At 36.0% G+C, this 24,604-nt stretch overlaps 1 non-coding gene across 1 annotated transcript; it reads left to right on the plus strand.

The window, feature by feature from the left end:
* The first annotated feature begins 1,383 nt into the window (after nucleotides 1–1,383).
* On the plus strand, nucleotides 1,384–1,456 carry Trnav-cac (transfer RNA valine (anticodon CAC)). Its single transcript has one exon. It is a non-coding gene; the product is annotated as a tRNA-Val (tRNA).
* The last annotated feature ends 23,148 nt before the right edge of the window (nucleotides 1,457–24,604 follow it).

Genomic DNA, 24,604 nt, shown 5'->3' on the forward strand with positions numbered 1-24,604 from the left:
ATACAATTAGAATTCAATGTCAAACAACATAAACATTTAAGCACTAAAGATAGTAGAATTTATAATTAAAGGAATGCCAAGCCCATATTTATAGTACACATCCCAGTGCTTTAGTAAACTTCTTTTATGCACTGAAAGCTTTTGTATAACGGCTACATTATAAGCGGCATCTATTTCGAGTATGCTGCTTAATATTTCAATTTCCTAAAAGGCATTGAAGATACCACTTTGAAGTTTTCCCCACTTATCAACTAAAGGTATCGACTGACCACCAAGCTTTATGTATATTGCATTTTAAAGTTTCCTAGTGCTTGTACCAGCCCCAAACCTCCACCACTTTGCAGTAAATTAAGCAATTCAAGTAAAACATATTTTCTAATGTTGGCATTTTAGTATTACTAGTATACAAGTATAATATCTCAACAGTCCAATACGAGTAACGCCCATTGAAATACATTGAAATATTATAATATATTATATGAGGTAAACCAGTTTTTACCATAACAAAAAATCATATATATGATAAAAAAACATTGATTTGTCATAGAAAATTTACTAAAATAGTAATCATGATTAGCTATTAAAATTATAGTGTGTGAATACCACGTGATAAATTGCGTCATAAACGCTTGGTCGGAAGGCAATATTTTGCCTTGAATGAAGACATTAAACCAAGATAACTTCACTAATTCCTCACCATTTGAATGAATTATAGCGCAGTCTACGCCGCTTACGGAGCATCATCTACCGTTTTTACCAGAGTTTGATAGAGAGTTTAGTTTCTTAAAACACTTCGACAAACCTTTTCATAATACGGCCGTCTGACGGAGCACTGTCAAAACATTTTTGGAAACAGGTTTGTCGAAGTGTTTGATGAAACTAATCACCTTATCAAACTCCGGTAATAAAACGAAGACGGGGCTCTTAAAGCGATATAGACTGCCCTTTGTTTCACTTAAAATGGTGCAGTAAAAGAAAAGTTATCTTTGATTTAAATTTTCTTTTTAGGCAAAATGTTTCCTTCCGACGTAGCATAAATGACGTAATTAAGCACGTGGTATATACACACTGTAATATGTATCTTTAAAATCATAAAAAAACATTTGCAAAACAACAATCATACTACATAGTAATAACTAGACGCTTCAACAGGAGTCATTGTATGGCAGTCAAATGAATCATTTTTAGCAAACTTGCATGGCAAGTGGCGGTGTCAAGGGCCATTCGTACTATCGTCGTAAAATTATCGGGGTCATTCGGTCGACGATTGGTCCTCGATATACAAATTTGTTTTTTGTTTGTTTTTTTATCCCCGAATCTTCATCTATGTTTTCTGCTTCTTTTGTACATAAAAGTAAGGACCGGTCACATTTCAACCGTATCGGTTCCGTAGTGTAGTGGTTATCACGCTCGCTTCACACGCGAGAGGACCTGGGTTCCAGCCCCAGCGGAACCATTTTTGTTTCCTATTTTACTCAATTCCTTGTTATAGTTAACTTTTAGGGTGTTACAATTGTCCCGAGAAAACATTTTTTTTTGTCACCAAAAGTTAAGTTTACATTTGCAAATTAATGTCTATAATGTATAACACAATTGAAAGCTTACAAAAGTAGGGGCCCTGATATGAATGTAAATGCATTTTGCATTCATGGGAAATCCATATTGTTGCCACATCTTCTTTCATTGTTTAATAAGCTTTTTTGAAATACGATATTTTCCGCAGGAGGGTCGCGTTATACCATTGCATAAAAAGGTAAATTATCAATGACGAGAATTACTTCGTAGAAATCACATTGCTGAGTATTATTGGTAAATTATTTCTTAGAGTATTAAACAATATATAGACTGATTGGGAAGAAACATATTATGTATATATATAGAAGCATAGACGAAATCCATATCACATATTGGTACTAATGATAATAGGTACTGCATGTTATTGCCACTCTTATGTTGAATTAAAGCAAACGCTTATACTGCGCGTTTAATAGATACTACAAAAACCTTTGATAATATATGTAAAGTGAGAGACAATCTATGGTATCAATTTATAAAGCTTGGAATTAGACGTAATATGTCGAATAAATTTAAATCTATGTACGATTCGGTCAAATCAAAAGTGAAACATAATAATGCATTAGGCGATGATTTGAATTGTACTCTTCGAGTAAAGCAAGGATAAAGTATGTCGCCTTTCCTTTTCTCGACGTTTATGAATGACATTAAAGTTTTGGTACATAAATGTTTAGATTGGATTGATGGCAGTATGTTTAAAATATTTATTATTTTATGTGCAGATGCTATTGTTACATTTGCAAACTCATCAAATGAGCTGTAGTTAAGTTTAAATGCTCTGCTTGAATATTGCATTAAATATAATTAAGTTGTAAATACAAATAAAACAAAGAAATATGATTGCCAAGTATTAGACTTCAGCCAAACCTTAAAATATTGAATGTGACATCAATCAATCAATTAAATTTTATTTCCTCCTAAATTGAAGATATGCAAATATATTTACAACTTACAAAGTACTCTAACATTGAGAAATATAGACCAAGTTAACACAATAAACAACATGGATCAATGACCTTCTTGGAATTAAATGTTTTGTTCTGTTCTATATCACTTTGCCATTCGCAATTACAAATTCAATCTTCGCCCGGCGTAGAATATTTTAGAGTGTAAATGTTTGCGGGCTCTCTTAGGCTAAATTATGGTCTGACATTGTCAGGAAAACTTGCGTGAAGAGTCATTTATGATCAGTGGATGCGGTATTTAATCGAAAATAACACATATAACGATATATAGTTACGAAAGTAAATAATACTTGCATTCCTTTTTATCACGATGCTGGTTTGCCAACACTGACGGAAAACGTGACGTCAATGTCCTCGCAGATAAAGCCTGTTTATCGGAGATGTGGCTCATTGGAAGAACGTTCGCTCCAAATTTGAAAGGCCCCCGGTTCGATATTGTCCAGGCATATCCATATATCTTATCTGATTATATTAGCTTGTGTTTAAGATTAATTTAAGTAAGTTTTATATTTTAACCGTCTCCGTGGCCTAGTGGTTAAGCGTCCGCCTACGGAGCGGGAGTGAGTTCGATCCCTAGCCGCGTCATACGTAAAGACGTTAAAAGTTGGTACAAGTAGCTCATTTGCGCTCGGCATTGTAAAGGTAGTGCTTGGAAAAGTGGTGTACTCAGTACTGGTTTAACCCAGGAAAGTTGTACCCCGTGTATAGGTGCTTTACACCGAGCACGTAAAAGAACCAAGGGGTCTCTTCGAAAAAGGAGCTAGCGGATCGCACTCGGACTTCCTTGCATCCCACCACTGTCTCTTCAGCGTGCTGTCCCTTCAGCAAAAACAAAGGATCCCGTTGAAAATAAGTGCTTGCACTTTCACGGGTTACCCTTGACCGCAAGGTTTAAAGAAATATATACATACATACTCCCGCTTGTATGCTTTTTCATAATCAGATTTACGAGAACCTTAATTTGCGTCCTCCCCATATATTGTGTTGAGGTCGTTAAGTACAAGAAATCAATCTTAGGCCTAAAAAAATAAATTGTGTGGTTCGGATCACCCGACCCTAGCTGTAAAATATCGCCGACCCTACTGTTATTTTTTTGGTGCGACTTGCGAAAAAAACACTCCAGAACGTCGGGAGTTTAAGCTCATAACACCCAAGATTAGTTTCGAAGATGTAGAGATAATGTTTTTGTTCTAGCCGGGATCTGTATCTGTGATTGACATCTCAACATCCGACAAGGGGCCATGGACCCGTTTGTATGAAGAACAGCTGTACGATATTCCTGTCGTACAATTTATCAAGAAATTCTCCGACTTTTCGCTCTTCAGAGTAAGGTGTATACAATGGAACAAAATGTCTCTTGGATAATAGTACAAGTTTTCCCACTCATAAGATTGAATGCCGGTCTAATTTTAATATACTCCAACCACCACTGCAGGACAAGCCATGACCCTTTTCACCTGTCATGTTGTCAGATGCAATCATAAAAAATAGTTTAAATAAAATAGCAGCAGGGCAAACATACTACTAGTATAGAAAGGAAATATAAAATACTGGGAGTTCTGACATAGGCTGGTGCCTGACAAAATGAGACTTTCTTTTAAACTGGGACTGAAACCTGGGTCTGTTGCCATTTGTACAGTTTATAAATTATACTTACTTTACTTCTTGGAAAAAGGCAGAGAAATGTTTTTGAGATGCTGAAGCAGGTCAGTATTGTCACATTTAATTATCAATATGTTTTGCTTTCGGAAGGTGTGTGACGAATGGCAACAAAACTAGCAATGACACACCACCTAACTGCAGCGATGCTCAGCAATGTCCTTATATAACTAAAATTATGTTGAAAAGGGACAAAAACAAAGCAAACAAACCTGTACCAAACTAAAAACAAAACAAAAAAAGAACAAAATAAAAAACCTATCCTACCTATTCTTGGGGACCATATTACCCGAACCACACAATTTATTTTTTAGGCCTTATCTTGAATGCCAATTGTTCAATTGGCTATAGATTCTATAAATTTATTTAGTGGATGTCTGACAGTTTTACCGAAGCTACCAACCAGACAAAATTTCGGTTTCATTTTCAAGTATTCAGTTATAAGTAAAAAGGGAATAGGTTCCCATTGGAGATAAGTGGAATATAAATAGAAATTGCATTCATGCAATATGCGGATGGGTTGATAAAATAACGCTATTCACTGCAAAACTTCTGTAAACGGCTCTCTACAGTGACGTCACGAAAAGTAGTTCGTATGAATATTCAAAAGTGTATTTCCAACTTCTTCCTCTGGACGCTCGGTGACATGGGTGGTTTAATTCGATCGGAATACAGTTTATAAGGACAAATGCGCAAAAGGGAATTGTTAATATCATTATTGCAATGATACCCAGCAGTCATTTATGTTGCTGCCTTTAGGCATCACCTAACAATAACGGCTAACAGTAAACTTGGTACATACTTATAGGTAAAATATCGGTTGATGCAAAATACAATTTAAATGCATTATCATGTTTTATTCATGTTTTACTTATTTTACTAAAATGGTTAAAAAACAAAACAAAATAGAATAAATGCATATGATTTAGGTACAGATAAAAAGATATTAGCGATGTTTTGGCGTTTTTTAACTGGGAAATTTGTGGCCACGTAGCTATTGATTAAAAATGTATAAAAACTAATATTTTTTATCTTTACCTAAATCATATGGGTTGTTTTGTTCGGTTTTATCAATAATTTTATTATTAATATATATTGAAAATAAATATTATTTTTTGGCATCAACCTGCCGTAATTTCAGGGCGAGTACTTATGTCAATTGAAAAAAGAATAATAATTCCAATAAAACAAAAGTATGTATTGAAAAATACATATTACCATTTATGTGTATGTGTTGCGTGCGGTATCTGTTAGAGGAACTATATGCCACTTTGGCGCTCAGTCAGTATTTGTTTTTGTTTGGTTGTCGTTCAGTACAGCTGTTTTTCTTGAGTGTGTGGAGCGGTCTTCAGTATATGTAGATTTTCCGTAAGTGGTATTCGGTGCATATTACCTAGTTATACGATTATATTGGCTCGGCATATGTTTTAATTCATCGGAAATTCTTGCGCGTGTTACGTGCACTTATGATTTGGTATGTTCACAGCATGATAGACACACCAATACCAGACGATTAGTACGTCTTCTCCAAACGCTGTGTATCATTACATACGCTAAAGTGATTCAATGGATGTAACGTTACTGATTTACAACGAAATATAACTACCGCAGGTATTCTTTACCGTTAAGATATTAGTTAACAAGTTTGTCAAAACCTTCAAGACAATTGATTCCCTGTAAATGAAGAGGCGACTCATTGTCTTCTTTTTTAAGGTAAATAATAAACAATATGAAAAATATGCTGAAATGGCATTAATTCATTCAATACATGTGATGTTAATTTTTGTCTATTAATTGCATGTCTATGTGCTATCAAATCCCTGGTTTATAACAAGTATTTTTGTTTATTAGAATAAGTTATTCGACTAATTCCTATTTTTTTTTATTCATTTCAAATATTCGTATCTTTATTCTCTCATGAATATTCAAATGATCATGACGAACATGTTCTACAGCAAAAGTATTAATATCCCACCAAAGATGTCGGTGATTTGTTCCTATGAACTATGGGGACGTTTCCTTGGCCACCTATAAATTCAAGCTAGTTAGACTCGGACCCAACAGTTATTAGTAGCTTGCTTCTCAATCGAGCTTAGCTATATCTGCATAACTAATCAATTAATATAAATTTCAATGTAGGTTTAAAACTGCAAAACTAACTATTACTGTTAGGAATCAAAGCGCTTAAGGCGTTGAAAGGCTTTCGGTCTGCTACGTTTTGTGAGTAAATTAATTATTTTTTGTAAGCTACTTAATATGCAGAACACCGTTTCGTAGCTATAAGAGCAGATTGGTGACTTTGTTATTAATATGTAAATTTTAATTAGGTCGTTGAACACCGCATTTGTTACAGCGCTGGGTTTACACGTGTAAATTCGTCAAATGTTTTAAATGCCATGTCTATCTGTCCATGGTAGATTACAAATTACGGTTATAAAAGACAACAGTTATAACGGCATACAGCCTAGAAATCAACATTCATCGAGTCCGCCTTCACAGTGAAATTTTAATAATACACACAAGAGACAGTAAGAAACAATAGCTAAATACGTAAGAAAACACACACTTCAAAGAAAGGTCTCTGCTCCTATAGGATGACTGCCAATTATTCAATATTAACTTGATAATTTTTATGAATATCCGTTTAACTTTAAAAAAAATATTTATTACGTTTAGCGCCGATACAAATTGCAATCGGAATAAATTTGACTTAAGAAAAGCATTGGTAAAGTAGAACCATATGTTACATTCGGAATTATAAGTATTCTATAAAGAAACCACCACTTAACCCAGGTCATAACATTAAAATGGGTATTGTCGGCTTTATCATAATTGTAAATTTGTAAAACAAGCCATGATAATACGTTAAGATATTAAATTCAATGTATAAATAGAATAATAATTAAGAAAGTTAGAAAATAGAAAATAGACAAACATATTTCTCCGACGCTTGACCCATGTCTTCTAGGTTTGCAGTAAGGCACCTTATACTTCTGTTATTCTAAATATAACAAATGAACTCGTAAAAGCCGACTATACCCCTTTAAAAGAAAACGACACCTGCAAGAATCCTATTATTTCACAAAAGTTTTAAAAGTAAGCGCTGAGACTTTACTACACAGGCGCTATAAAGGATAAGTTTTAGGAGTAGTCGATACTTTCACGATAGCGATGTTGTTAAGGAGTACGCGAAGATGAGCTCATCTTCTCTCGATCTCTCTTTCTCTCACATGTCTTTCTCTACAACTTCTACTGTATCATGTTTTTTCCGCTTAAACAATATTACTCTTAGTGTTGTTGTTGTTTTGCTTATGAAACACCTTTGCTTGGTATAGAATGTGACGTTTCGGGAGAGGGCTGTAACTGATCTTGGCATAACTCGTGGCCCAATACCTTTGCATGCTTGTTTTTATCACGTCGGTCTAAATATTGTGTTGAAATTTGTATTCTAATTGTAATTGTCAAATGTGTTCTCATGCAACAAAATATTATTTAATCAAGGAGTACCCACTTCACACAAATGCGATGCTGTAGAAATAGGCGAAAACTGCACAAAGGCGATAGGCGATTACTTCATCATGGCGATACCGTTTAGGAGTAGTCGATAACTCATTTAAAGCGATGATACTTAGGAGTAGGTGATAACTCGTTAAGAGCGATGATATTCAGGAGTAGGTGATAACCCTTTAAGAGCGATGATATTTAGGAGTAGTCGATAACTCGTTAAGAGCGATTATATTTAAGAGTAGTCGATAACTCTTTAAGAGCGATGATATTTAGAAGTAGGTGATAACTCGTTAAGAGCGATGATATTTAGGATTAGGTGATAACTCGTTAAGAGCGATGATATTTAGGAGTAGGCGATAACTCATTAAGAGCGATGATATTTAGGAGTAGGTGGCAACTCGTTAAAAGCGATGATATTTAGGAGTAGTCGATAACTCGTTAAGAGCGATGATATTAAGGAGTAGGTGATAACTCGTTAAGAGCGATGATATTTAGGAGTAGGTGATAGCTCTTTAAGAGCGATGATATTTAGGAGTAGTCGATAACTCGTTAAGAGCGATTATATTTAAGAGTAGTCGATAACTCTTTAAGAGCGATGATATTTAGGAGTAGGTGATAACTCGTTAAGAGCAATGATATTTAGGATTAGGTGATAACTCGTTAAGAGCGATGATATTTAGGAGTAGGCGATAACTCATTAAGAGCGATGATATTTAGGAGTAGGTGGTAACTCGTTAAGAGCGATGATATTTAGGAGTAGTCGATAACTCGTTAAGAGCGATTATATTTAGGAGTAGGCGATAACTCATTAAGAGCGATGATATTTAGGAGTAGTCGATAACTCGTTAAGAGCGATTATATTTAGGAGTAGTCGATAACTCGTTAAGAGCGATGATATTTAGGAGTAGTCGAGAGCAGGTGATAACTCGTTAAGAGCGATGATATTTAGAAGTAGGTGATAACTCGTTAAGAGCGATGATATTTAGGAGTAGTCGATAACTCGTTAAGAGCGATGATATTTAGGAGTAGTCGATAACTCGTTAAGAGCGATGATATTTAGGAGTAGGTGGTAACTCGTTAAGAGCGATGATATTAAGGAGTAGGTGGTAACTCGTTAAGAGCGATGATATTTAGGAGTAGTCGATAACTCGTTAAGAGCGATGATATTAAGGAGTAGGTGATAACTCGTTAAGAGCGACGATATTTAGGAGTAGGTGATAACTCTTTAAGAGCGACGATATTTAGAAGTAGGTGATAACTCGTTAAGAGCGATGATATTTAGAAGTAGGTGATAACTCGTTAAGAGCGATGATATTTAGAAGTAGGTGATAACTCGTGAAGAGCGATGATATTTAGAAGTAGGTGATAACTCGTTAAAAGCGATGATATTTAGGAGTAGGTGGTAACTCGTTAAGAACGATGATATTTAGGAGTAGTCGATAACTCGTTAAGAGCGATGATATTTAGGAGTAGGTGATAACTCGTTAAGAGCGATGATATTTAGGAGTAGGTGATAACTCGTTAAGAGCGATGATATTTAGGAGTAGGTGATAACTCTTTAAGAGCGATGATATTTAGGAGTAGGTGGTAACTCGTTAAAAGCGATAATATTTAAGAGTAGTCGATAACTCTTTAAGAGCGATGATATTTAGGAGTAGGTGGTAACTCGTTAAGAGCGATGATATTTAGAAGTAGGTGATAACTCGTTAAGAGCGATGATATTTAGAAGTAGGTGATAACTCGTTAAGAGCGATGATATTTAGAAGTAGGTGATAACTCGTTAAGAGCGATGATATTTAGGAGTAGGCGATAACTCGTTAAGAGCGATGATATTAAGGAGTAGTCGATAACTCGTGAAGAGCGATGATATTTAGAAGTAGGTGATAACTCGTTAAGAGCGATGATATTTAGAAGTAGGTGATAACTCGTGAAGAGCGATGATATTTAGAAGTAGGTGATAACTCGTTAAGAGCGATGATATTTAGAAGTAGTTGATAACTCGTGAAGAGCGATGATATTTAGAAATAGGTGATAACTCGTGAAGAGCGATGATATTTAGAAGTAGGTGATAACTCGTGAAGAGCGATGATATTTAGAAGTAGGTGATAACTCGTGAAGAGCGATGATATTTAGAAGTAGGTGATAACTCGTTAAGAGCGATGATATTTAGAAGTAGGTGATAACTCGTGAAGAGCGATGATATTTAGAAGTAGGTGATAACTCGTTAAGAGCGATGATATTTAGAAGTAGGTGATAACTCGTTAAGAGCGATGATATTTAGAAGTAGGTGATAACTCATGAAGAGCGATGATATTTAGAAGTAGGTGATAGCTCGTGAAGAGCGATGATATTTAGAAGTAGGTGATAACTCGTTAAGAGCGATGATATTTAGAAGTAGGCGATAACTCATTAAGAGCGATGATATTTAGAAGTAGGTGATAACTCGTTAAGAGCGATGATATTTAGGAGTAGGCGATAACTCATTAAGAGCGATGATATTTAGGAGTAGGCGATAACTCGTTAAGAGCGATGATATTTAGAAGTAGGTGATAACTCATTAAGAGCGATGATATTTAAGAGTAGGCGATAACTCATTAAGAGCGATGATATTTAGAAGTAGGTGATAACTCGTGAAGAGCGATGATATTTAGAAGTAGGTGATAACTCGTTAAGAGCGATGATATTTAGGAGTAGGTGATAACTCGTTAAGAGCGATGATATTTAGAAGTAGGTGATAACTCGTGAAGAGCGATGATATTTAGAAGTAGGTGATAACTCGTTAAGAGCGATGATATTTAGAAGTAGGTGATAACTCGTGAAGAGCGATGATATTTAGAAGTAGGTAATAACTCGTGAAGAGCGATGATATTTAGAAGTAGGTGATAACTCGTGAAGAGCGATGATATTTAGAAATAGGTGATAACTTATTAAGAGCGATGATATTTAGAAGTAGGTGATAACTCGTGAAGAGCGATGATATTTAGAAGAAGGTGATAACTCATTAAGAGCGATGATATTTAGAAGTAGGTGATAACTCGTTAAGAGCGATGATATTTAGAAATAGGTGATAACTTATTAAGAGCGATGATATTTAGAAGTAGGTGATAACTCATTAAGAGCGATGATATTTAGAAATAGGTGATAACTTATTAAGAGCGATGATATTTAGAAGTAGGCGATAACTCATTAAGAGCGATGATATTTAGAAGTAGGTGATAACTCGTTAAGAGCGATGATATTTAGGAGTAGGTGATAACTCGTGAAGAGCGATGATATTTAGGAGTAGGTGATAACTCGTGAAGAGCGATGATATTTAGAAATAGGTGATAACTTATTAAGAGCGATGATATTTAGAAGTAGGCGATAACTCGTTAAGAGCGATGATATTTAGAAGTAGGTGATAACTCGTTAAGAGCGATGATATTTAGAAGTAGGCGATAACTCGTGAAGAGCGATGATATTTAGAAGTAGTTGATAACTCGTTAAGAGCGATGATATTTAGAAGTAGGTGATAACTCGTTAAGAGCGATGATATTTAGAAGTAGGTGATAACTCGTGAAGAGCGATGATATTTAGAAGTAGTTGATAACTCGTTAAGAGCGATGATATTTAGAAGTAGGTGATAACTCGTTAAGAGCGATGATATTTAGAAGTAGGTGATAACTCGTGAAGAGCGATGATATTTAGAAATAGGTGATAACTTAAAAAATATGATAATGTTTAGGAACAGTCGATACTTTCCAATGACGATGCTGTTCAGGAGAAGCGATAACCGCACACATCCGACAAAGTTTATGATTAGCCAATAAATTTCATAAGGAGGAGTAGCCGATAACTTCAAAAGAGATAATGTTCAGGTGTAGTCGATTAACTTTATAAGGACAATTCAATTGAGGAGAAGCCGATAACTTCAAAAGATATAATGTTCAGGTGTAGTCGATAAACTTTATAAGGAGAATTCAATTGAGGAGTAGCCGATAACTTCAAAAGATATAATGTTCATGTGTAGTCGATTAACTTTATAAGGACAATTCAATTGAGGAGTAGCCGATAACTTCAAAAGATATAATGTTCAGGTGTAGTCGATTAACTTTATAAGGACAATTCAATTGAGGAGTAGCCGATAACTTCAAAAGATATAATGTTCAGGTGTAGTCGATTAACTTTATAAGGACAATTTAATTGAGGAGTGGCCGATAACTTCAAAAGATATAATGTTCAGGTGTAGTCGATTAACTTTATAAGGACAATTCAATTGAGGAGTAGCCGATAACTTCAAAAAAGATAATGTTCAGGTGTAGTCGATTATTTTCATAAAACCAGTAATATATAGAAGTTGCCGATAAGGGGATATTGTTTAGGAGTATGCGAAAACTCTTTTAGAAAGGCGACGTTTTTAAATGGATGTGATAAGTTCTTTAAGAGTAAGTTGCAATCAGACACGGGTGATAATTTAAAGGAGTAGGTGGTAGCTTCACACAGGCGGTAACTGCTCTCAATCGACGATCCTTACGCGTAGGCTATTATTTCACAAAGTTGTAGGTAGTCACCCGAAGACGTCAGCTGTCGCAGACGGAGGAACCGCCCATATCCGACATTGTCACATGTGACCCTTTGCGGCAGGTACGGGTCGAAGGGAGGCCCGCTGTAGTAGGCACATAGTGTTCCTGTGTATCCTTCACATTCGGCCTCCGTTTGACAGACGTACAGCCAAATGTTTGCATTACGTTCATCTGTAAAAAATAAAAGAAAGAGTTGGTTAAATAAAATGGTGGAAAGACCACACTACGATTTACACCAACAATGAAGTTTTTTTATATTACCTATTAGGAAATATGTAAGCGTATGGATCTTTAAAATGAAGAGAAGTTTTGTTAATAATAAAAAGCTTCAAGAATACGAGAATATTAGATATTTTTTACTGAAATTTAACATTTCAACACCTTTATCATTATACAATATTGGCTTCAGACATTCAACAAAGTGTACCCTGTGACTTATATATTCCAATAACCGTATCACCGCAACAAGGAAATAAGGCTAGTGTAAAGTCTAAGATTTGCATGACATTTGATACACTTGAAGAACCGCCAATACGTTTTTAGATTGTGCTAGTAGACTTAGCACAACTATGAATCGCTTACTGCAACAATCAGCTCGAAAGTAGATGTCGACGGCCGTGATAGGTACAGGCATTGCGAACTCCATCTGCCAAAAGTTGTCCTTATCCAATGCTGAATGGAAACAACTGTTCAGGCCGTGGTGGCTTGTCGACAAATCACCGTCAATGGCTTTACGGGCCGCTGTCTTTTCCACTTCAATACTGGAGGCTGTTGCGTTAATACCACTCACATTGCGTCCTGAAAGAAATAGCAGTACATTGACATATTTGTGTAGTGTAAGTTCGTTTGCGTGTGGCAACTGTACTTTTGTGTGTGATATTTGTACGTTTGTTTGTGATATTTGTACGTTTGATTTTGGTGTTTGTACGTTTGTTTGTAGCCATTGTTCGTTTGTGTGTGGTGATTGTACGTTTGTGTGTGGTGATTGTACATTTGCGTGTGGCGACTGTACTTTAGTGTGTGGTATTTGTACGTTTGTTTGTGACAGTTGTAAGTTTGATTTTGGTGTTTGTACGTTTGTTTGTGGCCATTGTACGTTTGTGTGGTGATTGTGCGTTTGATTGTGGCCATTGTACGTTTGTGTGGTGATTGTGCGTTTGATTTTGGCGATTGTACGTTTGTTTGTGGCGATTGTGCGTTTGATTGTGGCGATTGTACGTTTGTTTGTGGCGATTGTACGTTTGTTTGTGGCGATTGTACGTTTGTTTGTGGCCATTGTACGTTTGTGCGGTGATTGTGCGTTTGATTGTGGCCATTGTACGTTTGTTTGTGGCGATTGTACGTTTGTTTGTGGCGATTGTACGTTTGTTTGTGGCGATTGTACGTTTGTTTGTGGTATTTGTTCGTTTGTTTGTGACAGTTGTAAGTTTGATTTTGGTGTTTGTACGTTTGTTTGTGGCCATTGTACGTTTGTGTGGTGATTTTGCGTTTGATTGTGGCGATTGTACGTTTGATTGTGGCCATTGTGCGTTTGATTGTGGCGATTGTACGTTTGTTTGTGGCGATTGTACGTTTGTTTGTGGCGATTGTACGTTTGTTTGTGGTGATTGTGCGGTTGATTGTGGCCATTGTACGTTTGTTTGTAATACTTGTACGTTTGACTTTGGTGTGTGTACGTTTGTATGTGGCCATTGTACGTTTGTGTGTGGCCATTGTACGTTTGTGTGTGGTGATTTTACGTTTGTTTTTGGCGATTGTACGTTTGTGTGTGACCATGGTACGTTTGTCTGTGGCCATTGTATGTTTGTGTGTGGTGATTTTACGTTTGTTTGTGGCGATTGTACGTTTGTGTTAAGTGATTTTACGTTTGTTTTTGGTGATTATACGTTTGTGTGTGGTGATTTTACGTTTGTGTGTGGCCATTGTACGTTTGTGTGTGTTTGTACGTTTGTGTGTGGTGATTTTACGTTTGTGTGTGGCCATTGTACGTTTGTATGTGCTTGTGCGTTTGTGTCTGGTGATTTTACGTTTGTGTGTGGCCATTGTACGTTTGTGTGTGCTTGTAGATTTGTATGTGGTGATTTTACGTTTGTGTGTGGCCATTGTACGTTTGTGTGTGGTGATTTTACGTTTGTGTGTGGCCATTGTACGTTGATGTGTGGTGATTTTACGTTTGTGTGTGGCCATTGCACGTTTGTGTTAAGTGATTTTACGTTTGTGTGTGGCCATTGTACGTTTGTGTGTGGCCATTGTACGTTTGTGTGTGCTTGTACGATTGTGTGTGGTGATTTTACGTTTGTGTGTGGCGATTGTACGTTTGTGTGTGGTGATTTTACGTTTGTGTGTGGCCATTGTACGTTTGTGTGTGCTTGTACGTTTGTGTTTGGCGATTGTACGTTTGTTTGTGGCCTTTGTACGTTTGTGTGTGCTTGTAGGTTTGTGTGTGGCGATTGTACGTTTGTTTGTGGCGATTGTACGTTTGTTTGTGCTTGTAGGTTTGTTTGTGGCGATTGTACGTTTGTTTGTGGCGATTGTACGTTTGTGTGTGGCGATTGTACGTTTGTGTGTGGCCATTGTACGTTTGTTTGTGGCCATTGTACGTTTGTGTGTGGTGATTTTACGTTTGTTTTTGGCGATTGTACGTTTGTGTGTGGCCATTGTACGTTTGTTTGTGGTGATTTTACGTTTGCGTGTGTTTAATTATGCCATCTGAATAACAAGCAAGTGCTCCAGAGCTTAGATTCATGCACCAATATAGGTTTGATTATAGAGATCGAACATAATCTGACAATGGTGCTAGTATGCAACGTGGACTTTTTAAAGTTGAAACATGCAGGCGTTGTTTGCAGTAAAATATATGTCAAATGTAGATATAAACGGGTGAAACATAAAATTGAGGGAGAAAAAAACAAGGTTGTCCAATTTACAGTCATATGAATGAAGACGGCTATAGTCGTAGGGCTTTTACAGTCTTCCTCGGGTCAGGTTCAGTGTTGCTTCCATCCACTCTTATAATTTAGTTATCAGTTTTATCATTATTATCAGACTAGAAAGTAACATCACTCTTAATTGAACACAATTTTAATTAAAGCCGCATTTTCGAAACTTTGTGCAAACCACTGTCACGAACAGTAACTGCTATTGGTATGTTGAGAAACCTAAATGTGATGGGGATAATTAACCAATTAGGTTTTTTTTAGGTGTATTTAAATACAATTTTAATATATAGAGGATATTTGTTTATTTCAGTGTCAGATCGTATTTTATTTCACGCTTGTCATAGAAAAACCTATTTTCACGAGTGGCGATGTTGTTTTTAGTATTTTAATTTATTTTCTTAATTACCCCCTTTTGAAAAGGGCGCTATTTTCGCCGCTTCTCGTGAGACGTCCCTCACGCAAAATTAAATCTGATGACGTAGCTGTCAATTTTCTATTTCCGGTTTGTTGAGAAAAAGTTCTCTGATTTTCTTTTTTATAGTTTATTATTCGCTAGTTTTTAGAACAAAGATTTTATGAACAGTAATCAATGAAGTTTTATTAGAGCATGATCCAAAAAATAACGAAAACACTTTTATATTAAATGGGGCACGAATACATAACCAAAATACTACGCCGCCATTTATTGAATGAAAGTTTGAAAGGTCAATAATTGTATACTATTAACCGTATGGGTTAGGCTATGAGTTCAGTCTATGTAGACTGTTACAATACCTTGTGCGCTTTCGGAGAAGTAGGTAGACCAGCCGACGTTCTGGACACACATCGACAATTGTTCAATTTGGTTTGTGTCCAGTAGAAAACATGTCCGGAGGTTGTGATCATAGCTGGTGATTTGACATCCGGTGTAGGAGCTGCAACGGATTCCACATCCTGCCAGACTTATCTTGCTGTACGTCTTCAACAAGGGCACATCTGTGCATTGAAGGTTTTTCATTTGTCTGAATTTCATTTCTTTCACGTCTGTTAATAGCGCCTGCTGATATAACGATGTAATGATACACAGCATCAATAATGAAGCTGCGTCGGTGTACATTTGTGTTTTACCGTAAATGCCGTTAACTTGCATAGTTTTTACGTGTCTGCAGGAATATCACCTTATTCAAATGTCCTGGTTTCGAGAAAAATGCTTATAACAATGTCCGTCAAACCCCACTGAATGTTTCTAACAAAACCAACTCCAGTGAGAGCTATTTATCTGTACCTGTTTAAATGAAATGTCGTCTTCTAAGAAATGCCACTCCATGAAAACCAGTAAACTATTTTAATAAAAGCGCGTTTCAGAGCCCAATTTATAGTTTGAAAAAATCTTTATTTTTACCCGAAATACTGTTTACGTACCTTTTATGAAGGGGAATCACATTTTAAAAATACATATGAATTTGTTTGCGTAAAAAGCTTCTATGCCGTTGAAGCTGACCTAACGGAAGTCCATTAACGTATTCTATTTTCCGTTGGATATACAAACGTTTCCCGTAGAACACTTTAAATAAACAGCAACTGTTTATTCTAACGTTGAGATTATACAGGTTAGCAAGTTTTGTCACATAGCTCTTTAACAGCGTACCTTATTCGGAACTCTTATTTCCGGGGGCTGAGTATTAGTTTTGTCATCCGGTACCAAGAAGTGTTTGTTTTATTAAAACGAAAAATATAATTTTAGCACCATTAAAATGTTTGCTTTTTGTAAATATAAAGTCAGTACCACTTGTCACTTCCTATCCCATTAAGCAAGCAGCCGCTGCAAAGAAACAGACTCCGGTCCCTATAGCTGTCACGGTACGTGCACAGGATGCTCTAACGCCTCCTTCCGGTGATAAATAGCTGCGCCACTCGTGAATGACGTCATGCAATAACATGGCGGGTAATCATTGGAGCCATAACATTTTGTTACGTGTTGAAAATGCTCCAACGCGTCTTCCGTTATAGTGCCAATGAGTGGAATATGGATGTAAACAGTGAATATGGTTTCTTATTTTTCATTTTTAGAGGTTTATACGAGTAAATTTAAAAAATGAAAATGTAGTTTCACATATGATTGGCTATGAGTTGTTCTTAATGTAAAACTTCTGAATAAATTTAAAATCTGATCGTCTAGAACTTGCATAACTTGCTAGAGGTTAGTGTTGACAACGTAAAAATCTGGAATTTCGTGAGAATTGTTATCGTATCTTAGTTTCATCTAATTTCTTAACATGTGTGTGGCTTTTTATTGACAAAAGGTTGCCTCGTTACAAATTTTAGAACTTTATTTGTTATACTTATTGCACTATGTTCGATTTTCTGAACGTTGTGGTGCCAATGAATAGGTTGTGGTGCTCATGAATTGTAATTTATTAGGAAACGAATTGTTTAAAAACGGTATCAATTTCATAACATGAAAATTAACAATTAACTGTATTAATATCATTTTCGATCTTTTAAAAGTATGACGAACTACGACACAGCTTCACGAACTTTAAGGCTCATTTGATGTCAAATAAATTGTCACTTGATTGCAAATGATCGTCGAAATTTCAAGTCTGTATTTTCAGGTATTATAAGGCAAAAATCTAACGATTGTGTTTATATATTTTCAGATAGATGTCTTTAAAGGGAAAAGGAGGCGGTGGGCTATACCTGTCGAGAAAAAATCACTCCGTGGCTCAAAATTTGCAAGAAAATGTATTTTACAAAGTCAATCACCTGTTATAAAACAACCTCTGATGTATGCCGGTACATCAGTTGAATTATTTTTTTTTAATTATAACAGTAATGTAATGTTTTAGAGTTGTATTAATTCTATTGATCTAAGTTTAAATTGATTGCGAGTGAAGTGTATTATAGCAAACATAATTAAGATTCCCAAGAGTTAAGGCATAAAGTATAACTGCTAAATAAAATTACTACGCGATCTACTTGAAGCGGGCTTAAACGTATTTCTTTTTGAGTATGTAAACCGTCCAAATACATCCGAGGTTGTTTTAGATAAAAATGGCCGAGGAGCTCCGATTCAATGTGTCCAAAGCTTTGTCATAACGTTATAAGACAAACGGGGTTTTTGTATCCTGATGGTTCGTTTTTTAATAAGTTTATACAATTGTTTGTTAGTAAAGGTTGTTTTTTATTAAACACATTTTACAGTTTTATTTAAAAAAGATAACTTTGGCTGGTTCCTGTTGATTACCTGACCCTCCACGGAACAACAACGAAACCTATTCCAAACTGACTCCACCAACACGACGTAAAAAATGGGGCTATGACATTTACGACCAAAACTCTGCGTTTACGTGATTTAAGAAAATGAAACGCCTCAAACTGTCCATTATGTTAGAGAAAAACAACTTCGGCTCTGTGTGCCTCGGACAGTCCTTTGTCTGACATAATGGACTTTTAAAATATTTCTGTCACGTCATCATTTAACTATTTTTTACACTATACAGGTTTTTTGGACTGCGTAATGTACTTTATTTTACAGTCTGTCCAGCATTTTAAGACCTGCCCAATATTCCAAAAATGGACAGTATTCGTATAGATGATGTACAGTCAGTTTACACGATACTATAACCTATATCGAGTACAGACATGACAGTGGATGGCGGTACAGACATGTTAACTCATGTTCTTGTTGAAATCAATATTAAACAAATGCGGCCGTTAAAACATAATCACAACTTGTTGTTATTTGAGCTTCATTTTTATTTAACGTGATTTTGTTTCCTTCGGTACATTAAAAAAGAACAGAAAAAGGACGCTACCGGCCACCATTATAGCTATTGATACCTGGCTTAAACGCAAATATGAGGTTTACCATAGCCCTCGTTTTTTGGTTACTTTGAAAAATAAACAATATTAATACATGAGCGTCCCTTGTCGTTTGAAACCATAAATATAGCCTGTTATTAAAAAGGCATATTTCTAAAAACAATGGGCCTTTTGTCTTTCTGGTAGTGTTCAATAAGATGTCTGTCTTTCTGTCTGCCTGTCTGCCTGCCGTATGTCGAACGTAAATATGAATACTGCAATCTGCTCTTTTGTCAGCAGTTAAATTTCACTTGTTTCCAGACATTTAGCAAACATTAGCTCATTCCGAAAATAAAAATAAAAAACAGTTTTGAGAACAATCAATCTGTGACAGCGCAGCTTTGATAACTAAGGTATAATGATATGCATACTTGTAAATCGGAATCTAAATGAAATAGACTGGTAAAGAGGATAAAATGGTAAACATGGAATAACATGCTGAATACAGCATTATCGTGCAGTGGTGAGGAAAAGATTGAAAGCATGCATGGTTTGTTATTTTTCCTTACCTGTAGATGCGGAACTAAATCGAAGAGAACAATTAATATAAAGTGTGATTGTTATAAATGATTCTACACCTTAATCCGACAAAACAAAATCAATGATCGAAAATCGGTCAATAATCGATACATAAACAAAACTGAAAGCATGCACGAGAGGGAGCAGTTGCCAAACTGTGTCGCTGACTTATTTTTATGAGCTATGGAAAACGACATTTGTCAATTATAACTTAATAATATCATCTTTACATTGAATATATTTATTTGATCATTTAAATCACCCTAAAGAACTTCGGTGACAAACAATCCATTGGCAACTTTGGAGAAATCCAGCGTAGCGAAAGAGCCTATAGAGTTTTATTATTTATATTCATTGAACACAACTACATGAATTTGATTTTTCAATAGTTACAAACTTAATGCTAAAAGGTGAGTTTTATATTACTATTACAGATTGAAACACATGAGATGTATTATTTCCTTACGTACAACTGCATTTACTTATTTCATTGACCTCATGACCTTGACACACACACCTTAAGACTTATGACTGGCCACTATATTTGTGGTAGATACTAGTTTTTTCCTAACAAAAAACGAACAACATTTTGAGAAATACAAATACTGTATTTGAATAAGCATCTGGACGGTCAACTGAATTAAAAGAACGGGCACTGAATAAATAACAATCTGATGGACCTTATAAACTCTATACGTATGGTTAAAACAAACATTCATAAGTTTACAACAAACAACAATCGTTACAGTCCCAAACTCATAGACACTGATAACCGTTCATGTATATCATCTTTGATATAATCATCCTTTGCACTTTCACTAACCCACCGACCATGTCTTTTAAAGAGTCTGTCTTTAATACCATTGTTTGCAGCAACAGTAGCACCACCCGATCTTAAAGAATGAAGGCAGTATTTACTCACATCGTTTACATGCGGCTTTAAAGGTGTAAGACATTTCCTTATTTGCACTTCTAGTTTTGTAACCGTCTTTCGTTAAAAATATATTGCAAAACAAATAATCGTTATCTGACAATTTGCTCCAAAATATTAACTTTCTAACATTCTCGACTGGACACAACTTTGTATTTGTTTAGGCAATCATTACCCAAGCACCATTACGATATCTATCAGTCTTGCTCCCCTCCATAAATATAGCCATTTATGAACATTGAAATACAATATCACACACATGAATGCTTAATAACTCAGAACTTCTCAAAAAACCTGCGAAAGCTCCCAAAAAAAGCGCAAATAATACGCTGGCTTTTAATGTTTTCTTGTGTATAGAATCTGTCGTATATACCATTTAAAATATTAATATCTATCGGTTCTTTCTTCTTTTTAGGCTTAGATAATATGTGTTTTGCAGACTCCAAAATATTTACTACTAATTTAGAATTTGTAGGAGATTCTAAACCCATTATGTCATGAAACCATTTTATTGCGTAAAAAGCAGCAATCACAGGACTAGGTGTGTTTGCGGTTTGAATTAAAGATGCTAAATAAATAGCAACTGCAAGACTCCTAGCAGGTAAAATGTCCCTACTCCCCAACCCGTTACACAACGCACATTTATGAAAACGCACGAAAGCACCATGGTATTTTGTGTCCGTACTGTGTGCGCGTGACTGGCGTAGCAGGTCCGGGAGCAGGTTCACTCTATCCGCCAGGACATCAGGTAGGCTATTAATATCTTCCTCATGAACCTGGAAAAATAAATGTATAAAACAAAAATCAAAATAAGCATTTGTCTTGTTTCTTTAAATGGAACATGCCTAGTTACAACGTAACATGAACAAAGACAATCGTCCTCTTCTTATAGCATTGTAATAATCTCACAAACAATCATCGGCATGCGCCTTATTTTTATGCATTGTGGCAATTTCTTAATCATACAATCGACCAAGCAATAAAAAGCAATTCTACTAAGTCATCTATGCGATACCGCAATGACAAATGTTATTGTTTCGGCGATACCGCCTCTCAGCAAAGCTGCAATATTACAAAACTCGTTTATTTACCCAACCAGGGTAATCACTGTTATACTACATATTTACAAAATCACAGTTAATTCCCCTTCCTGAAATCATACTGTAGTGCCAGCATTCTAAATTTCAAATCAGTATTTCCGAACATCCCCTTTCCATTTTTGCATTTTACATAATAATGCTTCTCGATCGGTAAATCAAACCAATCTACAACTTCATCGATAAATACACCGTTTTTACACAAAAATGTCCAATACAAAGACGATTTCCAACACGGACACACTAAAATACCTCTCGCTTTATCGTTAGCCATTTTCATGATGACTCTGTGAATGACAGCAATTGGAGGCACAAACAATCCTATATGACCATTCCAGTTTTCTGCGAATGCATCTATACCTGAACAATTTGGATTCCAAAATCGGGAATAAAATATCGTTAACTTTGCATTATAATATGATGCAAACCAATCTACCTGTAATTGACCAAATCTCTCAAAAATCATTTGCAAAACGACATCAGATATTCCCCAATCATCAAACTCTGATAACCTCGACAAATAATCAGCTTTTTCATTTTCCGACCTTGGAACCCACTCCATTTCAAGTGAAATAGAGTTAACCATACAACACTGGAAAATACTATACGCAACATCTTGCAATTCCCTTTTCATAGAACCCTTGACAGCAATTGATCTGACACCTTGATTATCTGTATACCATTTAACCTTTTGGTGTCTTACGAAATGTACCAAAGACAACAGTACTCTGTACACTGCGACTAACTCTCTCCACGTAGACGATTTTATGCTCTCTTCCTGTGACCAAACACCTTGAGAAACACCATTTACAGTATTTACTTCACACCCTCCGTAACCAATGTCACTAGCATCTGAATATACCACCTTTGTACATGTTTTTGACTGCTCAAACATTTTGTTATTTACTAACACTAAATTTTGTTGCCAAAACAACAACTGTTGTTGGCTTTCATCACTCAGAAAAATGTACGAATTCCAATGACTAGCATTCAAAATATCTGCACTCAAATACCTAGTCATAATTTGAGAAATATTACCAATAACCACTGTCATTGAAATCAACTGTCCTACTGTACTGACAACTTTCCTCACAGAAACACGAACCTTTTTGTTTGCAGAAACAATAAGCTCTTTGATAGCTGAATTTGCTTTGCTCAATCTACGTTTTGGTACAGAAATGGTACCTTCTAAAGTATCAAGATCACAGCCCAAAAATTCCATATTTTGAACTGGGGTCCAAATACATTTTTTGCGTTAGGAATAAAACCAGATTTCAATAAATCAGACTTAATATGACTACTCAATCTCAACGCACTTTCATATGTGCTCGAACAACCTAGGCCATCATCTAGAAACATGGTAACAAGCAAACCTTCACCACGCCATTTCTTAATCAATGGGTGGCATAACTTGGTCCATAAATAACAAGCTGACGATAATCCAAATGGCATTACTACGAATCTATAATATACAGGATTACCTCCCTTGTCATTCCATGAAAACCCTAAAAACTTTGTATGAGGCTCGTAAATCTGTACAAAATGATAAGCACTAGTAAGATCAAATTTTATCATAAAACATCCTTTCTGAATTAAAGCCAATGCAGTTTTAATATCTTCATATTTAACAGATTGCTTCCATAAATGTTTGTTAACCTCTCTTAGGTCTAATATCAAACGTTTTTTACCAGAACTCTGAACTGAAACAGTTAAAGGATTAACCACATATGGGGGGATACTACATTTCTCTATTAAGCATCTATCTAATAAATCTTCTATGGCCTCAGTAACAAATTCTGGCTCTAAAATAGCAGACTTATTGTTTTTACAGAAAATTTGTTCTGGCTCCGAATACAAAGGTATCATGTAACCGTTTTTAATAATGTCTAATATATAATCATTAGTACCTATGCTTTGCCAAAATTCTAAGTGATCTTTTAATCTGCCCTTAACAATCATATGTTTCTGACCCTGTTCATACTCGTAAAAATCATGAGTAAAGCGTCTATAATCATACTCATCTTTAAAGGTCACATCAGAATTCTCGTTTTCTGGAACCGGAAGGCTGGTCGCCTTGAGCACCTGCCCGAACGTTGGGGCAGTTCCGCCGGAAGTGGGTGGTCTCTCCACAAGCGAAGCATGGGCCGGGCGCGGGTGGTCTGCCGAAGCCTGGGACTGCGTTGTAGCCGAAAACGGAAGTGGATCCTGAACCGTAACCGGAAGCGTTGCTGAAGGACCCGTATGGACGAAACGACCTCGCCCACCTCCCGTAAGAAAGGGCGACTGCACAGGCTGACGAGTGTTAGCAAAATCACGCCCCTTACCCCTTGAAGAGCGTTTCTTCTTGAGAGCTCTGCTCTCAGATCGGTGAATCTTGGTCTCATCTTCACTATCACTCGCTACCGGATTCGACTCGTACTGTCGTACCGTCTCCCATCCGCCCTAGGAACTATCAGCAATCCTAATTAACTTATTCCTCTTTTGCAATTTGTCCGAAAACTCGCTTAATTGTTCAATACAATATTCCCTCTTTCCATGTTCTAACGCCCAAGTTGCTTGTTTTACAGCATCCAACAATTCATTGTTAAAGTTAAACTGAACTTTGTTTCCTTCAAAACGCCACTTTATGTCTTGCTCAGTTTTTAACTTTTTCACTTCTGATGACACTGAATAACTGTTACCATGTACTTCTTGTTTCAAGCTGCTTAACTCCGCTAAAATAGTACTTAATTGCAACTGGATAGGGTTCGAATCTCCACAACTTGTATCCTCAGTACTTAGAATGGACTCCGAAGTCATAATCTACCACGTGGTCGCCCACAGTGTAATCAAAACCGGTTTTCAAACATTAACAAAGAAAGTTAAGTCTTGTCCGTTTGACTGTCCGAAACTGAATGACCAATTCACTGACCAATACCTCGTTTTCCTCGTGCTAACTTACAACGCCACCTAGCGTTCATTTCATTTAACTAAGGAAATTAATTTACTTCTAATTCGTAAACTCAAA

This window comes from Mya arenaria, chromosome 3 (genome assembly GCF_026914265.1).
Source record: "Mya arenaria isolate MELC-2E11 chromosome 3, ASM2691426v1".
In the NCBI taxonomy this organism is placed as follows: Eukaryota; Metazoa; Mollusca; class Bivalvia; order Myida; family Myidae; genus Mya; species Mya arenaria.